This window comes from Ixodes scapularis, unplaced genomic scaffold, assembly GCF_016920785.2.
Source record: "Ixodes scapularis isolate PalLabHiFi unplaced genomic scaffold, ASM1692078v2 ptg001599l_1___fragment_1__unscaffolded, whole genome shotgun sequence".
NCBI lineage: Eukaryota > Metazoa > Arthropoda > Arachnida > Ixodida > Ixodidae > Ixodes > Ixodes scapularis.
Window position 1 is genome coordinate 55311 of NW_024610173.1, and position 23341 is coordinate 78651.

Here is a 23341-nt window from a genome sequence, read left to right on the forward strand (position 1 = left end):
GTGCCAAATGAATGCTTGGGAAGCTCGCTGCAGTATCCGCGCTCCAGCACGGAACAAATGATTGGCATATTCCATTTTTTGGCTGCTTGCTCGACTGGCAAGCCTGCCTGCCACTGACGTCACGGCACTGAAAAGTGCGGATAAATTTGAATGTTGGTTTTTGCGTCATTTTCATTTGCCGATTTCACAATACCTAATATGAATTTCGCGATTCTAAATAGCATACCGGAGAGAGTAAAGGCCGGGGAGTCAGAAAATATAGTTAGTTGAGGTAGCTCAAAAATCGGTAAAGTGCCAAGTAGGCGTAAGTGCACTACTGATTCATACGACAGAACAAAAAAAACAATATTTTAACCTGTCCTCCGCGCAGCATGTGCTTATAACGATCTTTCTGGAATCACGTCCCAAAATATCTAATAAATCATTCAGGGAGACTCATTTTTCTTTCTGTTTCATACGGCGCAGTGGCACTTGACTACACAACAATATATGGTGCTCCGCCTTTTAGCCTTCAGTAGCTTATTTTAAGCAGCGCGAGGGCCACACGCCGAGCGTGTCATCCTCCTGCGTCGACTGCCTCGTGTACGTCTCAATAATATGGCTGCGCCTCACCAGGGGGAGAGGTGGCGCTGCGTATGCGCGGCGAAGCTTCCGCCGCAGATCCCTCTATCGCAGTGTCCGATCGCCTTTTACGGCGACGTCAGGGGAGAACCACTAGGCTCTTATCCGTCTAAGTGGGGCTTTCCGATGACGCGGATTTCATTGAGGAATGTGATCCGAGATATCGCGTGCACCAGCCAGTGAATGTCGATCCCACTCAAGGCGTCCTATCGATATAAAGGAGTTTCCTTCTACCCCAGCCACTTCTTCGTCAAAGCTGGAGACTTCTTCGTTCCGCCAGTATTCCTACCGGATTGGCGGCGCTGGCTTATGGACGGCTGCATCCATTGAGAGAGGTCCGGAGGCTCGTTTTTGTAGCCTTAGCGGCACCGATCCCGGAACGATGAGGGCTCTAACCGTGGTTCTGGGCTCGTGCGGAGCGAGTGAAGCGTAAGCTTGCGACCCCAGGCTCCGGAGATGCCGCCAGGGGAAAGGAAAACCTTTCGCACGAAAGAGTGACTTAGCTTCCGGCTTTGAATGCTCGCATCGTCTAGTTTTGCTTTGATTAGCGTTCCGGGGCGGAAGTATTCGATCCCCCTGCGGTCTTTAATTGTCTGTGGATATGAGTTACTACCCGGCTTGCTTGAGTTAACTGCACGTGTGATTCTTAAGCCCTAGCCACATGCTCATACATCATACGAAATACAGGGTTTTCGCTGAAGGCATATGACAAAATAGGCCTCCTGCGCTGAAGCTTTGACCAAACTGTGGCGCCCTCTCTTCGGGTAAACAAACTCACCCGATCGCGCCTCGCGCTACTTGTGACCCCTTGATGAGCCTTTTTTCCCCCCTCATATTTGCAAAAAAACTTTAAAAGAGAAAGGAAAAAAAACTTTCGAAATCAGAAATCGGTTAGGACTTAATCCCGGTCGAAAGAAAGTCCGGGATTCGTGTAACTAGCCCTAAGTCACGCGTCTTTCAGTCTGCGTGGTGACGTAAGAATATTTGGGACGCGTGAAACGTCTTCTTTTTACTCAGGCCGCCACCGCGGCTCACGCTCATACCATCTTACCTTTGACCTGTGATTCGACGGCGTTCGAAATTTTACTCTTCCTATTCTCTACGTAATTTCGTTCCGGATAAGAGGAGGCATGCTTCTCGACGCGTGACAGTTTGAGAGCCTACGTTTGTACTTTCCAAAATCAGTCTCTTTTCGAAGAGCCGCGTTGGCAAGGCTCTTATCTGCCGACACGCGTCAAGCAAGTTCAAAGGAAGTTTGCGCCGTACATTTGTATGCTTCAGATAACGTCCGCAGACATTTTGTTTTTGTATGATCAATTTAACAGGGCTACAATACAGGACAGAAACACGCCTAAGTCAGTGTCTGCATATTGGCTTTTGTATCATATCTTAGCAGTGTATCGAATAAAGACACGAGCCGTGGGGTAGCGATTGAAGAAAAGAGGCTAAAGTTTAATGGTGCGTCCCTTAAATAGGCCGGCGGTGGCGCTGCCCACGATGCAGCAGGTTGGCAGAGTAGCAGCACCGTTACACCTCCCTTTCTTTTTGAGGGATGGCGAAAGCAGTGAAGTTACGGGTGCTGCTGAAAACGCCCGTCGTACCACAACCTTGCGGGTGGTTGTCACGCACGTGTTCGCTTCGCGGCAGTTCCTTGATCTGTGGAAAGCTGCCCTGTATCCACGGGCGTTTCTGACATGAAGTTGCTCTGCGCAGGCGCTTGAAGATAAGTTTCTTCACTTTCTGCTGAGGGGCCGGAAGAGTAAGCACGTTCTGTGGCACGGACCTCGGGGTGGTCTGCATCTAGCACAAAGTCTTCGTAGGTGGGACGGAGGTCCCACCTACCAGAAAACCAGTTCTCTTGCTCTGACCTTACACTTGTTAATGCCGAGATGACCAGCGTGAATTCTTTTAAGAATTGTTTTTCTCATGCTGTGAGGAATGACAACTTTTGTGCCCTTGAAAAGAATTTCTTCTACTACTGTTAACTCCCCTTCAAAGGCCATGTATAGACCTTGAATAGGTCTCTGATGTTCAAGGCTATTGATTACTTGAGCAAGAGTTTCATCACTAGCTCTCGCAGCTATTAGCTGTTTCCGTGTTTTCGGACTGACCATACTGTATGCAACCCCTACAGCATTACTAGATGGAACAGCGCGGAACATAGGACAGAAAGAACAGGACAACACGAGCGCTGCTCCATCTTGTCATGAACCAACTAGCCCATCAAAGCACACTGCCCTACAGCATGTAGCTCAACGTCTGATTCCGATTATTCTTCCTTCTTACTCTTTGAGAATGCTCTGTAGAGGGCATCCGGAACGACCAGATCCTTTCCAGGAATAAACTTCAACTCAAAGTCGTACTTCATTATTCGTAGAAAGAACCTTTACAATCGTGGGGGTACGTCACCCACAGACTTCTTCGCTATGGCGATAAGAGGTTTGTGGTCCGTTTCAACTAGAACCTTCCTCTCGTACACAAAGTCCTGAAACCTCTCGAGCCCGTAAGTGACTCCCAGGGTCTCCTTTTCAATCTTGGAGTACCTGGTCTCTGTATCTGGCAGACCTCACAAGGCGTACGCCACTAGCCGGCACCCAGTTTCGTGCAGTTGCATTAATGCAGCCCCTAATCCGTATTGCGACGCATCTGTCGATACTCTCACTGGTTTCACAGGGTCAAAGATCGCAAGTGTCGGAGTGGTCACTAGGAGTGTCTTCAGGCCCTCCTACTCTGTTTCATGCGCCCCAGTCCACTCAAATACAGTTTTATCTTTGATGATGTCACGTAAAAAGTTTGTTTTGGACGACAAATTAGGTATATACTTGCCAAAATAGTTTATAAATCCCAACAAACGCTGCGCATCATATTTGTTCTCTGGCGTCGGAAAGTCGTGGACACCCTGAACTAGGGTTGGGCTCGGTTTTATTCCGTCCTGATTTATCACGTCTCCTAGGAAAGTGACTTCTTTGGAGGATAACTTGCACTTCTCTAAATTAAGTGTCAGACCTTCTCGCGTTGCTCGGCTTAACACTGCCCGTAGACGTTCAACACGTTCGGCCTCGGTTCTTCCCCAGACAAGTATGTCGTCTATATACACACGAACTCCCGGCAAACCTTCAAGTATTTCTGATATCATTTTTTGAAAGACTTCAGGAGCTGAGGCAATTCCAAAAGGTAGTCGCGTGTACTGATACCGCCCAAACGGAGTGGCAAGAGTGCAAATGTCTGCGGTCTCATCATCTACCGGTATCTGATGAAAACCGGAGTTAGCATCTAGGGTTGAAAACCACTGTGCTCCGCAAAGTTCCGCATCAATGTCCTCGCGTTTCGGAAGCTGATAATGCTCACGCTTCACCCATTCATTAATATGACGAGGGTCTAAGCACACTCGAATGTTCCCGTCTTTTTTTGTGGGCAATCACTAAAGGGCCTACCCAGCTGGTGGGCTTGTCAACTTTCCGGATGATTCCGGCGGCTGTCAGACGTTGCAGCTCTGCCTCCAATGGTTTTCGCAACGCTTGAGGAACCCCCCGTGCTGCTTGAACAACCGGCTGGGCTCCTTCCTTAAGCACCGTGTGGTAGGTTTTCTTGATGCAGCCTAAGCCATTGAATGCCTCGGGAAAGTCAGAAATGACTGCGTTGGTGTTGTCGCTGACCGCTGATATTCGGTTTACCAAACCAAACTGCTCGCAGGCTTGGAGTTCCAAAATCAGAGTGCAGGATTTCTTCACCACAAACAATTCCAGTAGGCCTTGCTTGTTGTTGCATGACACCATCAAGCTGTTTTTTCCTTTATGGGAAATCAAACCGCCGTTGTAGCTTCTTAGGACTGCAGCGCTCTTTTGCAGCACAATATTCTTTCTGGCACTCAGCAGCCACGAGAGCGGCAACAAGTTCGCTTGACCTCCAGCGTACACTTTGAAGAAGATCCCCTTGCCAGCCACAGTTGCCGGTGCCAGCCACTCAGAACCACGTCCTTCACTGCACCCGCTGATATCAAGAATGTCGAAATCTTGGCTGCCTTCACTTTCTTGTTCCACGATGTTTTTTACTTCATCCACTCGGTCCGTATTGCAACAAGCCTCAAAATGGCCTTTCTTGTTGCACCTTCTACAAACTTTGTCCAAAGCTGGACAAGTAGGGCCCCGGTGAATTAAGTTGCACTTTGCGCACCGGTCTTTCCGTTCGCCTTGTTTGTGAATAGAGACTCGCCCTTCCGACGCTCTACCCTTAAGGTGCAACCCCACCCTTGGTTAGTGTGATTCTGAACCAACAGATGGCCGTGGGATTGCCTTCCAGGCCTGTACATCAAGGCGAGAAATCGTGTGTGGTGGTGCTTCAATACAGTGGGATATTTTTCTATATCCTGAATTAGACATACCTGGTCTCTTGCCTGTTTTTCTCTGCACGAACTTTCTTTGGAACGCGCACGGCTGTGCCAGTTCTCGTGCAAGGGGGCCAGTTGCCTACGCTCCGAGCTCACGTCTCCAGCAAATATGGGCACAACAAAACGCGAAAATAGTTATGAGCCAAATGGCGAGACACACGCGCAACAATACCACCGACGCGTTGAAATATATAAAATTGCCTGTCCGCCGTTATCGGAAATTTCAGACGTCAGTTACACATATTTTAATGTGGCTAGATTTATATTGACACGAATGAAGGTGAGGGAGGATGAACAGTGAACTTTTGAAAAATAAAGATTTAATCGGCCAACTTGTGCCAAACAAAAAAAGTAAAGAGGGTCGAGGCACCAGAAGAACAGGCAACGATTCGGCAACGTAACAGAGAGTGAGAGCGAGACTGACTCGACAAGGTCGCTGGCAGCTGCTTATCATTGTACAGTGCGTCACCATCTCCAAAGTTCGGTAAAGATGGTTCGAGCGTCACGCGCTCGGAACGAGGATGAACTGGCACTTTCGAGAACAAGATAGCAGGTCGAAAGTTACGTCTGGTAGAAGAATGAACGCGAATCATCTAGAATTTCGTGACCGAGCGTTGCTTTTTTGGCTCTGCGGGCGGCAATATGACGGGCCGACCCTTTTGTCGTGGATGTGTTTGGCTCTTTGTGGATTTCCAGGAAAACGTGATGGCGTGATAGACTTGGTTTTCCAAAATTCTAGCTTGAAAAATTAACTGCCCAAAAAAAAATAAAGAAATAACTTCTTTTTTTTTTTTGGGGGGGGGGGGGGGAGCGGTCAGGTGTCCTACTTAGGTGGCTAGGTGTTTATTTTGACCGAAGCCACGAGACTGAAAAACATAAAATATGACACTCAGGTTTAGATGTTGAGTGGTAAATTCAAAGTAGGACTGGCGCGGGAGTCATAATAAAAAAATGCCGAGGTTAACAATTAACTCACAGTAATATACAATACGAATTAATTTTAATACGAATTCAGTGATAAATGCAACAACTGGCCAGGCAAAGATTCTTGGTCTGTGGATAGCCTTTGCACATAGTTTAAGCCATGTACAGGGTGTCACAAAACAAAAAAAAAATTAGTTTTTTTTTTTTTACCACAAGAATAAATTTGGTATCGCCGAACGCTCATTCCCCGCCCACTGTAGTGCTAGAGGTCACAACCAGATGTCAGAGTTTCAGCTCGATCCGATACTTTATTCAAAAGTTATGAGTGATTTTCTGAAAAGTTCAATGGGAAAAAGGCGGCTGACGGAGTTTTCAATTGCATGGAATTTTATGACGCCAGAAACCGAAAACGCGCAAAAATGGGCTCTAATTTCCCATTGAAATTTTGAGGAAATCACATAACTTTTGAATAAGGTGTCCGTTCGGGGTGAAACTTTGGCATCTGGTTGTGACGTAGTGCTACCTTTGGGCGGAGAAATGAGCGCTAGGCGATGCGTAGTTTATTTTTGCGGTAAAAAAAGAAACAAAAAAAACATGTACCTTTTTTTGAGGCACTCTGTATCAGTCTTATTTTGGTGATTTATGCGCGCAAGTAGTACTGTGCAAAAATGAAAAAGATGCAAACGGGTAGGCTTTGACGTTGTATAAAATATAGTGCAAGCACGCAAATGGTACGCTGATTAAGAATGAAACAGCTCTACTTTTCACACTAGCGTTGAGGGTGTCGAAAGTTAAGGGTGCCTCAAAAGCTAAAGCTTGTACACATATACTGCTCCGGCCATTATGTTTCAATGCTCATAGCACTTTATTACCCTCAGATTTGGTGTTAGTTGTCTCCTGATTGCTTACAACAGAAAGAAGGAATCATTCTAACTCTGGGCTGATAGAATATCTCCACCTGCTGGCAGCTACCAATCATCTTGGCACCGATTATGAGTATTCACTGCATGCCAACGGTCGCGTGCTTAGAACGAGTTTTTCAAACGTGATTTCATACAATCACAATTGCTCTTAACAAACAACAATGTTTACTCAGACAAGCGGTCAGATGTGAAGCTTAGAATATTTTTATTGATTGTGGCACACATGGCAAGTTGCATACATTTTTTTTACAATCCGCGAAGTAGAATTCTCCTGAATTACCTTGGTCTCTAGTGCATGTAGCACACAGAAAAGCACGAAGTCAATCACAGTGGGAAACGAAAACAATGATGATAAACAAGCATTCAATCACGCGAAAACTGAGGGCACTGCATATAAACAGAAGGTAAGCTTTGTTTCACTAAATACATTACAAATAAAGCATCTGGTTCCATCCTGCGAGTGAAGCCGAACATACAAGTACGAGCATACTGCCCTGAACTACACTTCCAGTGAACAAGCGCATCATTTAAAGCATCGAGATCACTTTTATAGCTTTTGGTGCGCTCAAACCTTTCAAGACACAATTATAATCAATTCTATTATTTCAATTATTTTTATTAGGTGCGCCTATGTGTGTGTGTGTGTGTGTGTGTGTGTTTGTGTGTGTGTGTGTGTGTGTGTGCGTGTGTGTGTGTGCGCGTGTGCGCGTGTGTGCGTGTGTGCGTGTGCGTGTGCGTGTGTGTGTGTGTATGTGTGTTTATGTGTGTTTTGCGTTCACGTGCACTTTCTTAGTTATCTTATATTTTTTCCAGAAGTCCGACAACTATAGTCTGTTTCATCATAAGTAAGAACCGCATAATCAAAGATGTAGAAAAAAAAAAAAAACGCGAACACGCCAACGCACATGAAAAATGCAATGTAACGGCGCGTTCAAAATTAGTCGTTAGTTTCTTAGAGAGCAGCAGTTTCGTTGGGCGACATTTTTACCCGTTGAAGGTTATAAAAAGTGCATTACAACTCTTAGCTCGGGTTCTTTAACGTGCATTAAGCAGTATATGTGGTACATGATCGCTCGACGGTAGGATGCAGATGGCCGACTGAACCCAGGGTCCTTGCTAAAGCCCCTATTGATAAAGGCGTTTTTCACCAGTACCGCCAACCATTAATGTGGAAACGCGCGAGACGCGTGCCACGAGCGGGTGCTCCGCCGCCATTTGCCTTCGAGGGCCGCTCGAGATACGGGACTGGCACCGTTGAGGTTATTTGAAAAACCAATGCAAACACATCGAGGGGATTTAGTCCCTACAGGTTCTGCAGCGGGAGCTCCGTGCTTTGAACGGAGCTCGTGCTCGAGCAGTTTTCCACGTACTCTGATCTCTGGTGCCACAACACACTCGGCCAACGATTCCTCACCGCACTTGGTTGAGCCTGTGAGCCAAACTAAATGAGCTACGCTTAGAGTATCGGCGCTTTCCTCCCGATATTGTTGTGGGCGCCGCCATCTTGCTGGTTTAGTAACAAATCAAACGCAACTGCCGATCGTCATGATTGAAATATGGCGACTTCCTCAACATTAGTTTCGGTGTCAGGAAGCTCACGTAATATTGCTTTGCTTTGTCGCGAACTGTTTAAACATTTGTGGAGGACGGAAAAGCGTTTCCTGTGATTTCAGATAAAGCTTCACATAACTGACAACCATTATTTTAAACACCAGGATGTGTATGAAGCGTAGCTTATTTAGTGGCTCTAGTTTAGCCGACCGCATAGGCACAGAAAGAGATACGAACAGCTTGACCTCGCGCTCTTCGCGCTGCTTCAGTGGTTTCATCAGCCCGTAGCGTTGGCTGTGCTCCGAACTAAGGTAAAGCGAAGCAAATACTCAGATCCTATAGGGTTTCGCAAGCCAACCCAACAAAAATTACTTAATATCCCCCCCCTCCCCCCAAAAAAAAAAGAAATTGCGTTTTTATTTTGACTAACTGGAGATCTTTTAACGTGCAACCGAAATCTCAGATTGGCCTCCGTCGGATTGCGGGCACCTTGGCGGATATTTTAGCCCGACAAATATGGATTCATGGGCCAGCGCGTTGGCTCAGAGACACTGAGACGATTTAATGCTTTGTGTTTTGTTTTAATATTATTGCTACTTAAAATATAGTCGAACCATTCACACAAGAATAGTTTCATTCTGGAAATGATTTTTGCAAGTGATAAAAACATTGAAATGTTTTCGCATACGTGGCGCAATCTGAAATTGCAGAATGCATTTCATGGCGCCCATTTCATTTGGATCGCGTCGGACGTGTGTACCGGCGCACAGCAGAACGCGCACAAAAGTAGCTGCGGTGCACCCGCAGCCTCGCGCTTGTTATTCTGACATCTCTGGCTCGCTCACTGCGGGCATCCAGGCATCTGACACTCCGACATCTGGCGTTTTTCTGTCTTTCACGTGGCGTTCCAAGCGGTACATGACGGAAAATGCACATCAAGCTGTTCTTGACCTCCTGTCGCCATCTGGACTTTATATTAAGAAACTAAAATTTGTCGTAACTGAATGGGAAACGTTTGAGGTCTTATAACATTCTTAACGTGTAATATATCAATATGGAAGTTCTGGAAAATGTAATATCGAAGCATGCTTCATAATTTAATGTCTCGTTATTTTGATTAGCTGCCGTGATTCCCTTTTATAGCGCAATAAAATAATACCATTTTAAACTTTATTTTTTATTTTAAAATATACATTGTCTGTACAGTTTGTTGCTTACTTTTTTAGTTTATTGCATTCAACCGAACGCTCACGTAAACTATCGTGGACGATGGGACATTATAACTGGAGACATATTTTTTTCAGTAGTAGAGACTATGGTCTATTAAAAGGTGAATAATTAACTAACAACTAAGTATAATTGCAATATCGAGACGAGACATTAAAGTATGGTTGAAAAACAGCTCTTTAATTTGACATTAACTTTATAATTGTAAGATATATAGAAAGTTATAAGCCGTCAAAAAGCACCAAAACGTCATGCACGGTGGGGTTGCACCTTAATGAGGTGGACCGTTTTTTCTGGCTCCTCCCATGCCTTCATCTGCTTGGCAGCGATTTCGTCCGCTTTGCACATTTCCACAGCCTTTTCTAACGTCAGATCGGGTTCCCGAAGAAGTCTTTGGCGCAATTTCTTGCTTGCAGTTCCATATACGATTTGGTCTCGGATCATTGACCCTGTCAGCATCGAAAACTCGCACGATTTAGATTTCAACTGCAAGTCGCGATAGAATTGCTCGAATGGTTCACCCTCGGCCTGGATGCGTGTTCTGAAGACGTATTTCTCATACGTTTTATTCTTCTTCGGTGTGCAGTAGTCCTCAAATCTAGCTACGACTTGAGCGTACGTCGCTTGCTCACCGAGCTGGAAGGTGCTGTAGACCTCCTGGGCCTCTTCTCCAGCAACATGAAGGAGCAGCGCTGTCTTCTGCCGATCGTTCCTTTTAGCGGTGAGTTCTGTTGCCGTCATGAAGACCTGTAGCCGCAGCTCGAAGCGACGCCAGTTCTCGGCAACATTGCCCGTCAGCTGGAGCTCTGTAGGTGCTCTTAATCCTTCCATATCCCACTTCTGACACCATGTATCGAATAAAGACACGAGCCGTGGGGTAGCGATTGAAGAAAAGAGAATAAAGTTTAATGGTGCGTCCCTTAAATAGGCCAGCGGTGGCGCTGCCCACGATGCAGCAGGTTGCCAGAATAGCAGCACCGTTACATTGTTTTTAACGCTTCGACGCCGTATTAGCTTTAGGCATTTTTATTCATTTGGTTGCATGACCTTGCTTTTGAAGGCTTACTTCTCGTGTTGTTTTTTTTTTCTTCTTCTGGTGTTAAAAATTACAACGTTAAAATTATATCATAATGATGAACTGGAGGACGCCACATTCTTCCCCCACCTCTCCTTCTTCATGCGAGCAGGTTACAGCAACTTGTAAAAGACTTGGCGCCGTATCAGGCCACTGTCTATGTTAATCAGCTGAGCGATAATACGAGAAGCGAGCGATTTATAATAAATCTCTCGGGAATACATTGTTGCTACACTTGGGTTCACCCAAAGTCGAGACGCAGTAGACGCTCCGGGCTGACGGGACCATCTAGACAGATTCCAAAATGCAGCGTCATGGTGTTCGTCATCTTTCTGCACGTGTTCTATCCTCACTGAATCAGTCATCAACAGAAAAAGGACCCGTGACTCGCGCTTTTCATGCTGCTTGATTGGTATCATTAGCTCATAGAGTCGGCTGCGTCTGGACATCAGCTAAAACGCTGTGTAGCGAAAATAAAAATGCGGTGGCGGCGGAAATCGAGACAAGAAGGCCGCTCATCGAGACGCCACTTTCCGGCGCTCGGAATCGCCTCCAAAATTCAGGGTTCGCTTTTGAGACACCGCTCTCCCGAATACAAATCTGGTAAGCCAAACACGGCCAACAAAATCTAGCCCTTTCAATGTTCAGTCCCTTCCCCTTCTCTAAAAGTCGACAGTCCCACTCCAGCGGTTACCGCGTGCACGACGCCAACGTCACACACAATGCAGGTGCATCGCTACGGAGCTGTCTTAGTCATCGGTAGTAAACAAAACCAGGACCAGCAGATAAGTTGACCGCCTGCTCATCCTCCAGTTGACGTTCTCGGAATAGTTCTTTTTAATCTCGTTCACGATTTGTCTTTTGTCGTAAAACTACGTCTTTTTCCGCGCTTGGAATTGGATGCAAAATTTGGGAGGTTCATGTCATGGAAACTTGGTCACAAAAGTGACGCGTACTTTCTTACCTGCTGGCTTGCTACCTTGGTCGTTTCAACGCGGCGCGCTCCTCTCTGTTCGGAACGGCGATAGACGCCGCTCCGGTAGCCGCCATTCCACAATATTTGCTCATGGCTCTGGACAGCGACCGAGCGGCCGAGCTCGCGTTCGTTGCGGCACTGGCAGTTCACGCGACTCTCTCGCCCATCTCGTCGAAGCGTTAAAAGCAATGGCGCGCAATATCGCATATGCGTCGTAGACTATATTACTCTATGTACGCGCCTCAGAGATGGTGGCGCGGAGGGCTGCACATTTGCCTCTCCGAACTCAGAACCACGGGCAGTCGCTTTTTGCGCACCCGACATCGTCATACGGTAGGAGCCAGTGTATGTTTCGTCAGCGGCGGCCATAGTTCTACGGAACGTTATGCAGCATAGTAAACCTAGCACCGCCCAATTTTCATTCTCTCTTTATTCCTTTCTTTTCAAAAACCTGAAAAACTCCTCAAATTCCTCTTCTATGTCTCATTTGTCTTCGTCACTTTTTCTTTCTCCACTTTCCTATCCCCACGCCTTCCTGCCTCGACATCTTTTTCTGTGTTTTTCTCACAAACCAATTGGCACTTTCATTGCATCATTTCATTTTCTTGTGTCCTCTTCACCTAGACTTTCTCTCTTATAAAATGAGCACTAATCAGTTTTTCTCTTACTTTCTAATGCCACTTCTTTTTACGGTTTCTTCACTCCTAGCCGCTTACTCTCTCTTTAACGTATAACCTATAGGTAAGAACCAAACGATATCGACTTTGACTTGTCCCATCACAACTTCCTTTTACTTTGGTGCGAGGCAAAGGCGCCCACTCTGAACATTGAACCAAATAGAACTCCCAGAAGGCGCCGTGGGCAAATGATGCGACCGACCCTACAAGGGAGACTCAGATCGCGAGTGGCGCCAATGTTTCACAGAGACAGTGCTCTTTCCTAAATCCTCACGCGGGTGTTGCCCTTCAACTACGTCAGCATTTGTCATCCGTCCACATCCCTCTGTGCGGCTCATCTTTACAGCAGGAGAGTGGATGTCCTCATAAGTGTTCCCTCCCACAATCCCGATCGTTTAACGTTGCCTCACTTTTGTATTCTGTTTTCTCTCAAATTTACGCCGACACATCAACAAAGTTAGTTTATCAAAAGCAACGCAGTGAACGCAAGTTACGTTCGCTGTGTAATCTGGCGCTTCTTTAAGCCTCTGTGGTCGCGTTTTCTCACCACTCATGTCTCTACAATCATTTTTTAATGATCCCCATTCATCTCCACGGCGTTGGTTATGGTCATACCCATCTCGGGCAGCTAGCACACAAACCAGTATTTAAATGCACATAATTCGGGACGTCGCAGAGAGTTTATGGAGGGACACGGGGCTAATAACTCCTGAAATATTGGGAAGGGGCCGTGCAATGGCATCCTCAAACTATAGGAACCTCGTTAAAGCTCATTTTACAAATCTTTCCCTAAAAGGGATTCCTGAGGACACCCGGGCAGAACTTAAACGGCACCCACGCCGATAAACCAACTAGAGCGATGGTGTGACGTTTTATGGCTTTGATGCAGTGAGAATCTTTTTGCTTAGATTGATTTGTGTCAGCAAAAGCTGGTCGTTTTCCTCCAGGAAATCCCATCATTAAAATAACAGGAATCTCTCGATATGGTCCGTTCCTGTGACGGTTTGCGAATCGTTTAAAAACAAATAAAAGCGTCCTGCATTTCGAATTATAATATGAGCCTACCCCAATCATCCTCGACACGATCCTCGAGCAGTTCAGCTCAGATCGGTTGTTTTATTATAGCGAAATTCTTTAACAGAATTAACTACTGGGTTAGTTGGTAATGCGTTATGGAGGACAAGAGGGTAAAAGACACGGACAAATGGTTGTCATGTCCTGCTCTACTTGTCCGTGTCTTTTGCGCTCTTGTCCTCTATAAAGAATTTTCTGAGCCGGGGTCACGCTGCTCACACATCATGCAAAAGAAAGTCTGCATACTAATTCTTACGCGCGTCACCGCGAGATCCGTGCTTCGAATGCCGCATTGTAATGAGTTTAAGAGGAAAACTTGGCAGGTGACATTCGAACCATGAATATTGCGGTGATTCGTGTTTGCAGACTCTTTTGTATGACGTATGTGCAGTGTAATCCCGGCTTTAGACAGGGTGTGATAGCAATCGAATACCGGTTCGATTTAACCGCATTATTCTGAAGGAAGTAAAAAAAAATTGGAGTACGTTCAGTTTTCGCTGCCCTAGCGAGTAGTCAGTCGATTAGTAGTGCTGGTGATATTCTTGAAGCAACTCGCCGAAAATTTTCGATGTCCACGCAATTACTCCTGATGATGTCGGCAAAAGAAACTAGTTTAGGAAAAAACCTCTTTCTTTTAATCCAGTCGAACTAAAAGTCGACAATCGCTAAATGTATGAGGCTCAAGGATACCGTTTTGTCCCAGCATCCCTAGGTCGCCGTTGAACGAGCGGTGTCTCTGTGTCAACTCGGCCCTTGAGGCCCCTGCGGTAATCCGGTTAGCTCTCTTGCAGAGCCCAGGTGCAAAGCGGGGAAAGCATACCTACGAACTCCCTCTCCAACTGCGGTTGGTGTCGCTGCCGGCGCCGCCGCCGCCTTTGAATGTCTTTTCGCTCCGCCTTCGCGCCGAGCAAAGAGTCGCGATAATTAGATTTAACGCAGCCCTGGATCCTCCTCAAATTCTCCGAATAGAGCCCCAAAGTGTCATTTTGGTGCCTGAATCGTTGTAGCACCATGTGTCACTACTTTAGTAAATATTTCTTGTAATGGTGCGCGCAATTACGACACGCTTCGCCCCTTCGCCGTCGCTCAATAATACTTTGCCTCAAAGCATATATTGAGTATTTTAAAAAAAAGTCGTTTACAATTTTCTGTAATGCCGAACTAGGGCGCTGCTCTTGAGGAGGAGGAGGAGGAAAGTGTAAGGAGGAGGAGGAGGGGTATACCCTCCCCTACGTACCCTCCTCTCCTGCTCCCCTGCCATCTATCGGGAAATCTTCGGAAAACCTACGGCTCTTGAGAGGGAGGAGGGGAGTGTACGGAGAGGAGAGTAGACTAGCTCCTGCTCCCTCGTACCATCACCTCCCTCTCCCGTCCTCTGCCCCTGTTCCTCCCCTTCTTCCTTTCATGAGATATTTCGATTTTGCGACCCCCCTCCCCCCATACCGTGCAAAACAATCTGAGAAAGATATTTATATATATGTATTTATATCGTTTTCGGTATTCTCGCTCACCGCTTGTCCGGAGAAAGGAAATAGAGTTCTCACACCTGGAAGCTCGACTCTAAATTCTGTCCGTGACAGGAAACAGGGCAGCAGGAACAAGGCGGGAGAACGTGACAGCGTCAGAGTCAACACTATGACGAAGCACGTGATTCTCTCCATGTCATCATATTTTCTCTCGGCTCTACCGAAGAATGCACGGCGTTTTCGATTTCCTCAGCATTGGTCTTGAGCGTGTTCCCCCTAGATGACACGGCAGAACAGCGAGTGTACATCCCTCGGAGCCAATGGCATGCTTTCCTGCATGACTGGTATGAAGTTCTTCTTCGTCTTGCACGAAATATTTGGTGAGTGCTGTAGGCGAGAGATACAGAGCTACCAAAAGCAAGCCGTTCTCTACCTTGGCAGCACACAATTTACCAACTTCGTCTGACGTGTCACAGAGACCGATGGCTACAGCATACACCCGTACACATGTCCATGACCACTTGGTCATCAACATGTGGTACACCGCGTTTTCATTCGTGCCTCCCTCTGATGTATGAATTGTGATAGCACTTGCCTGCACAACGGGTAGCTGGCATCTCCCCTTCTCTTCCTCCGCCCTTCTCCTTCTCCTCCACCCTCCTGCTCCCCCTCCTCCTCCTCCCCTCCTCCGTCTCCGTCACGAGTGACGTCACTCATGACGGCCCTCATGGCGTCACACGTGACCATCGTGACGTCACATTACTCCGTCTCCTTCACTTATGACGACTCTTGTGACGTCTAACGTGACCGTCGTGACGTCACGTGTATTGTTGTTATGGCAAACATCCCATAATGCAACGCGCGGATACATCGATGGCGACGGCGATGCCGACGGCGACGCCGCTCAAGCCGGAAACGGGTGCCTAAGAGCTGCGCTCTAAAACGTCTCTAGATCCGCTAAGGTGAAAGAAAAAAAAAAGTGAAAGCCGTTTACAACTCCCTGTAACACCGAATTAGAGCACAGCTCTTGAGGAGGAGGAGGGAAGGGTACTGGGGGGGGGGGGTGAAGTGACCTGGGGGGGGTCACGTGACCTTGGAGAGTCACGTGACGATGCCGATGATGTCATCAGTGACGATGACGATGCGGACTCCGATGACGTCATCAGCGATGATGACGATGACGATGCAAATGTCGGTGACGTCATCAGTGACGTCACTGATGATGTCATCCGTGATGATGACGATGACGATGCGGATGCCGGTGGCGTCATCAGTGACGTCACTGATGACGTCATCAGTGATGATGACGATGACGATGGCGATGCCGGTGACGCCATCAGTGATGATGACGTCATCGGGGAGGTCACGTGACCTCGGGGGGGGGGGTGTCACGTGACTTCGGGGGGGGGTCACGTGACCTCGGGGGGGGGGGGAAGTCACGTGACCTCGGGGGTTACGTGACTTTGGGTGTCACGTGACCTTGGGGGTCACGTGACCCTGGATAAGGGGTCACGTGATCTCTGGGGGTCACGTGACCTTGGGGTGACCTTGAGGGTCACGTGACCTTGGGGTGACCTTGGGGCGCGTAACCTTGGGGTGACCTTGGTTACGCCGACGCCGACGGCGACGCCGAGGCCGACGCCGCTCAAGCCGGGAACGGGCCCCTAAGAGCTGCGCTCTAAAAGAAGTCATGTCCAAATCTGCTGGGCGAAAGCATAATTTAGCAAAAATAATATTTAGAAAACAGCGACACCAATAAACAACCATTCACTACTAAATGTTTCTTCCTTTTGTAGAGCGCAGCTCTTAGGGGCCCGTTCCCGGCTTGAGCGGCGTCGGCGTCGCCGTCGGCATCGGCGTAACCTAGGTCACACGACCCCCCAAGGTCACCCCAAGGTCACGCGACCCCCATGGTCATGCCAAGGTCACGTGACTCCCAAGGTCACCCCAAGGTCACATGACCCCCCGAGGTCACGTGACCCCTCCCCAAGGTCACGTGACCCCCAAGTCACGTCACCCCCGAGGTCACGTGACCCCCTGAGGTCACGTGACTCCCCCCGGTCACGTGACACCCCCGCCGAGGTCACGTGACCTCCCCGATGACGTCACCGGCATCCGCATCGTCATCGTCATCGTCACTTATGACGTCATCAGTGACGTCACTGATGACCTCATCTGCATCCGCATCGTCATCGTCATCACTGATGACGTCACCGGCATCTGCATCGTCATCGTCATAATCACGAATGACGTCATCAGTGACGTCACTGATGACGTCACCGACATCCGCATCGTCATCGTCGCTGATGACGTCATCACGGACGTCACTAATGACATCATCGGCATCGTCACGTGACGCCGCAAGGTCACGTGACCCCCAAGGTCACTTCACCCCCCCAGTACCCTTCCTCCTCCTCAATAGCTGCGCTCTAATTCGGTGTTACAGGGAGTTGTTAACGGCTTTCATTTTTTTTTATACATAGTTTGTTGTTTTGGAATTCCGAAACCAAATATTATTCTTTAATATTTATATAGTGCATGGTCTTTTTAAAAAACAACCTTCTCTCATTCATCAGATCTGCCGGCGTCGAAGCACTATCATACTATCTCTCTCTGCCCCCGCCCCCCCCCCCCCCCCCCGGGACAACCGTAGGGCCATAGGCCTCGATATTAAAGGGGGGGGGGGGGGGTAAAGATATCCGGACTTCGGTAAAAAATTTGTGGAAGTTGTCCTCTCACATCTCTGAAGTAAAGAATAGAAAACCGATTTCGCCTGCGTGTCCTAGTTGTGTAAAAAAAAAAAGATAACTATTGGCATTTCTGACTCCCCTCAGCTCACTCCCAGTCTTCAAAGTCACATTTGATTGCACTCCCGGTGACGTAATTCGGGGTGCCGTGTAGGCAGACTTGTACGTAATCCGTTACAAGTAACGAAATCACTTGTAATCCCTTACATTCATCAGTAATTTAGTAACGGAATAATTACCTATTTTCTAGAGTAATTTTAAAGTAATTTCCTTACATTTTTGACGTAACGAATTCCTTGTAATCCCTTACATTTTTTGTCAGAACCGACCCCCCCCCCCCCTTTGTAAATAAAGTTTTTTTTTTGTTTTTCATTTTTGTAAAGTCGAGCGCAGTGACACTGTCGCGCGAATCGATCAGCGCAAAGGGAGGCTTGGTACTCTTCGGTTCCGCAAAGCCTTTTTTTGCAACACCAAGCCCCTGAATCTATATTTTTCTTAGACCCTAACATCAATGTCAAAAAATCTAAATAAACCATACTGCAAAAGAAAAGGGGGGGGGGGGGGGGGGGGAGCAGTTATTTACAGTTCTTTTTTTTTTTTTTAGTCCCTTTGTTTTTTCTTTGCGATCGAAGACGAGGAGAGGAGGACACCAAGTGATTGTGCGCCTCTTCGAGAAGCTCGAGGCGGTAAGTGCACTGAAATGATTTAACAATGTCCTTCTCGGTTATAGTGACTATGACCATTTTCATAATGTCACAACACGAGACAACGCTCCGTCTACCCTATCCTTTTTGGTGGTGGTGAGCTCTTTATTTCTCCCATAAACACAGGGGACCAGTCCCAGGACCGGTTGCGCTCGCTTAGAGGAGGTCGGCGGCGATCCCTTGGGATGTCGCGGCCTCCACCGCGCGCTGGATAAGCCGGCGTTGGTCTTCCGGCTCGGACGTACGCAGGAGGGACTCCCACGTCTCTGGGGTGTTTAAGTTGTCTGCGTTGTAGTGTGTACATGTCCACACCATGTGTATGAGGGTGCCCGGAGCTGAGCAGTGTTTGCACCTGGGTGCTATCTGTTGTGGAAAGTTTTTATTGTATAAAAGCGGGTGGGGAAAGCTGCCTGTTTGTAGTTTGCGCCATTGGACGGCCTCGCGTCTTGTTAGATCGCGGTGTGCGGGAGGATACGTGCATCTTCCGAGTCGGTAGTACTGGAGGATGTCTGTGTACGTGGTGAGTATAAACGCGCGTGAGCTATTAGTGTCAGGGAAAGCGGGGAGACGGGTCACTCTCTCGGCTCGGCAGCTAAGTTCTCGGGCGAGAGTGCGCGCCTCGGCGTTTCCTCTGAGTGACTCGTGGGCTGGAGCCCAAATGAGTCAGCGGGAGGAGGAAGAAGGTGGAGCAGAAAGAAGGAAGTGTAATGCGTGGCGAGAGATACGGCCGGCATCGTAGTTGCGGATCGCCTGTTGTGAGTCACTGATGACGACTTCGGTAATAGGGTCGGTTAGCGCTAGCGCAATGGCGACTTCCTCTGCTACGGTGACCGTTTCTGCGTTGCGAATGCTGCAGGCTGTGTGCCAGTTGCGGTGAGGGGCGAGGGCTACCGCCACCATTGCTGGCTTCGAGTGGTGGTAACAAGCGTCGGTATACGTGACGTCCGGACGTCCGCTGAAGCGTTTCTCCAGTTGACGTGCACGGTCGGCCCGTCTCTCAGCGTGGTGTTCCGGGTGCATTCGTTTGGGAATGGGAGGAATGCGGAGGCTTTGGCGATATTCCGGGGCAAGGTCAGCGTAACTGGGAGCCGCCCTCGTCGGTGATATCCCCACCTGCTGCAGTACCGCTCGGCCAGCGTGCGTGAGTGAGAGCCGCTCGTATTGGGCAGTGAGGGTAGCTTCGATTAATTCGTTCACGGTGTTGGAGATACCGAGAGCCATACGCTTGTGAGTGGCTGTGGACATAGGAAGACCCAGGGCCGTCTTGTAAGCTTTGCGAAGTGATGCCTCTAGCCGTTCGCTTTCGGCACTAGTGAGACGTAGGTAAGGTGCAGAGTATGTGATGCGGGAGCAAATGAAGGCTTGAACGAGGCGCAGGAGGTTGGACTGTCGCATACCTCGGTGCTTGTTGGAAACTCGCTTAAGGAGGCGTCCGATCTGTACCACCGACTGGTCGAAACGTTGGAGCGAGATGTTGTTGCTGCCGTTGGCTTGTAGGTGTAATCCCAGGATCCTGATGTGATCCGTACGAGGGATACAGTTACCTTGGACCCGGAGGGTGAGTTCCGGAAGTACCTTTGGTGGGCGTCGTCCCGGGAACGGGATGATTATATATTCTGATTTAGTAGCCGAGCAGGTAAGGCCAACTGTATCGAGATAGTCTCCGATCCTATCGATGGCGGTCTGGAGGGTCTCTTCTATCTGGCCGTCACTACCGCGCGTGATCCAAAGAGTGAGGTCGTCAGCATATAGGCTATGGTGTAGATGGGGAATGTCAGCCAGTAGCTTGGGCAGGCCTATCAGTGCAGCGCTAAAGAGCGTCGGCGAGAGCACGGAGCCCTGCGGCGTGCCACGGTTTCCCGGAGAAATGATGGAAGGATCTCCGGTGCCGGCGCTGAGTTGCACTGTGCGGCCGGTAAGAAAGTCTCGGATGTACGCGTAGGTGCGCTGTCCGACGCCAAGAGTTTGTAGTTGCTGAAGAATCGCTTCATGGAGGACGTTGTCGAAAGCCTTGGCTACATCGAGGCCGACAATGACTTTCGTGTCTAGTGTGCCGCGCATGACGACCTGGTGATAAAGAAGAAGCATAATGTCCGGGGCCGCTAAATGAGGGCGGAAGCCGAACATCGTGTCTGGTAGGAGGTGGCTGTCTTCGAGGTAGCGAAGGAGTCTGGTCTGGATGACGTGTTCCATCAGCTTCCCAACGCAGGATGTAAGAGATATGGGACGAAGGTTGGCCAAGGTGGGTGGTTTGCCCGGCTTAGGGATGAGGACTAGATTGGCGCATTTCCATTCCTGCGGGATGGTACCGCTGTACCAGCACTCTTGAAGAAAGTCGGTGAGGGCTTGAATAGAGGCGTCGTCTAGACTCCTCAGCATCTTATTAGAAATACGGTCGGGGCCGGCCGCCGAGGTGGTCTTAAGGCGATTAAGTTCTGCTCCTACCTCAGCTAGAGTGACTGGAGCATCTAGACCGGGGTTGTCCGGGCCCTGATAGGAGGTGAGGGTAGTTGCCGGGCCGGGGCGGATGTAAGTGTCTATAATTTCTCGTTTGAGTTCCTCTGGCGTGCCAGGATACTGGTGGAAGATTCGCTCGAGCTGTTGGCGTGCTTGGAGTTTGCCTCCAGCCGGGTCAAGTAGATGCCGGAGGAGTTTCCACGTGTTACGAGTGTTCGGAGTCTTGTTCATCTGGTCGCAAATGTTGTGCCAGCTCTGGCGAGTTAGTTCAATTGCGTAATTCTCGATAGCCGTGTTGGCGCGCGCCAGTCGACGGCGGATATTGCGGTCCCATTTCCGAGTGGCGAGGAGAGCTTCGAGTGATTTCTTACGCTCCCAAAGATGGGCATAGTGGCGGTCGCAGTGAGGGACCGTGTCCTCTAGCTCGACGGTTTGCGTGGCGTGAGCCACTTGTTTTACAATTTGGGTTGTCCATTCTTTGATGTCAGTAATGACGGGAGGTGTGTCCTGCTCTTGCCTATGCACTCTAAACGAGTCCCAGTCGATCACCTGAGCCGGCCGTGTACGTTGCCTCGTGGGCTCTTGTATCACAATTTCAAGCATGAAGTGGTCGCTTCCAGGGTTTTCGTGCGTGTGGCACCAGGTAGCTTTGACTCCGGAGCACGTAAAGGCGAGATCCGGCGTCGTATCTCGGTGTAGGCCCGTACCAAGTCTAGTGGGGTAGGAGACGTCCGTGATGAGGGTAAGCTGGTGCGTATGCCAGTCATCCCAGAGCCGTCTGCCTTTAGCCGAGTCGTAGTGATAGCCCCAAGCGCGGTGGTGCGCGTTAAAGTCACCTAGGATGAGGAGGGGTTGCCCCTGCGCTAGCTGCTGGGCTTTGAGGAAGAGGGGCCCGAAGACGTCTTTATGGGCCCGGGGAGGGCTGTATATATTAATCACAAACAGACTAGTGTGACGTTTGCGCGAAGGTCGAGGCAATATTTCTAAAAAAACGTGTTCGGGAAGAGTGGGATCTAATTTGTGGTGGAGAACAGTGAGGTTTCGTTTGACAAGAGTGGCTACTCGAGGCTTTTCTCGTTCCGATAAGTAGGTAGTGAAACCGGCGAGTTGCGTGTTCTTGCCGCCTTCCTGGAGGACTATTAATTCAGGGCGATCGCGCGCGGCGAGGAACTGTTGGAGGACCGGACGCTTACGCGCAAACCCGCAACAGTTCCACTGCCAGATGGTGGTGTTACCCGACCTGATCGCCATGATTGAGCTTGGAAAGTTCTGGCGTTGGAGCGAGTGCCGGCGCAGAGGCCGTGGGTACAACGACAGCAAGGAGTTTGCCCTGCGCTTCTATAGCTTTCCTCAGGGTCTCGAGCTGTTGATTGACTTGTGAGCCGAGTGTGTAGAGTGACCGATCGATTTGTTCTTCTAAAGATTTGATGCGAGTGTGGCTGAGTTCGCATCTTTCCTCGACTCTGGCGAAACGTGTCGGCCAATCCTCCACCGGGGAGTCGTTATCTGCTATGGCTTTGCGTTTGTGTGTGGGTCCGTTGGAGAGTGTGATCTCCATAGGTTGCGCCACAGTTGAAACCTGTGGAACGGAAGGAGACGTAGTGAGTGTAGCGGTTGGTTTTTCGAGAGCCTCTACTCGGAGTATGAGTTGTTGGATGACTGCTGTCAGTTCCTTAATCGCTTTTTTTGTGTCTGGAGTACTGGGAGTCCCTTCCTGCGTACTTACCGATTGTTGATGTTCTCGTTGGACTGGCGTTGATAGTGGTGGCTGGGGTGGCTGCAGCAGTTGAGGAGAGGCCCGAGTCTGCTGGACGCCTGTAGGTGGCTCGGGTCTGGTCCGGGAGGTATTTCGAGGCCCCCTCCGTGTAGAGGGAGACTCGAGCGGTGGAAAAGAGCTCGATCGGACCCGGGGCTGCCTCTGCTGGCTATCGGAGCGTTGCCGGTCCCATCGGCTGGTGTGCTGGAGCGTGACCCGCCTGTTGGGCTCTTGGGTCTTGAGTCTGTCTGCCTCGGCTCTTTGAGTGTGCTCCCACTGCCTGCGCTTGACCGTGTAAGGGGTCCTGAAGATTTCCTTGCAGCGACTATCGCCCGTGAGATGTTCATTGCCACACAGGCGGCAGATTGGTTTGCACGTGTGGTCGTTTGGCGGATCGGATAGCAAGCAGCCTCTGCATTTGGTAGTTGGGCTATTGCAGACGTCAGCTCGATGACCGAGCTCGCCACAGCGATAGCACACTTCGTACTTCTTCTTGAATAAGTTGCATCTGTGTCGACTGTTGCAGAAGTAGACCCAGGTCGGCACTTGGGGCTGAGCGAACGTGATGAGCACTGCGGTGGTGTTCCCCAGCCGCCGAAAGTCCACGATGGGTGGGTTGCGGTTGTCTTGTAACTCTGCTTGAATTGTATCTCGATCCAGGCGGAGGTCGACGCCACGAATCACACCGCGACCCGAGCTATCGTCTGGAACGCAGTAGACCGAGACCTTATACGTCTTGTTGTCGACGACGATCGTTTTGAGTCGTAGGACCCGTT

General features: G+C 49.2%; 1 pseudogene; it reads right to left on the reverse strand.

The window, feature by feature from the left end:
- Positions 1-18446: 18446 nt before the first annotated feature.
- Positions 18447-20698, reverse strand: LOC121047209 (annotated as a pseudogene).
- Between the last annotated feature and the right edge of the window lie 2643 nt (positions 20699-23341).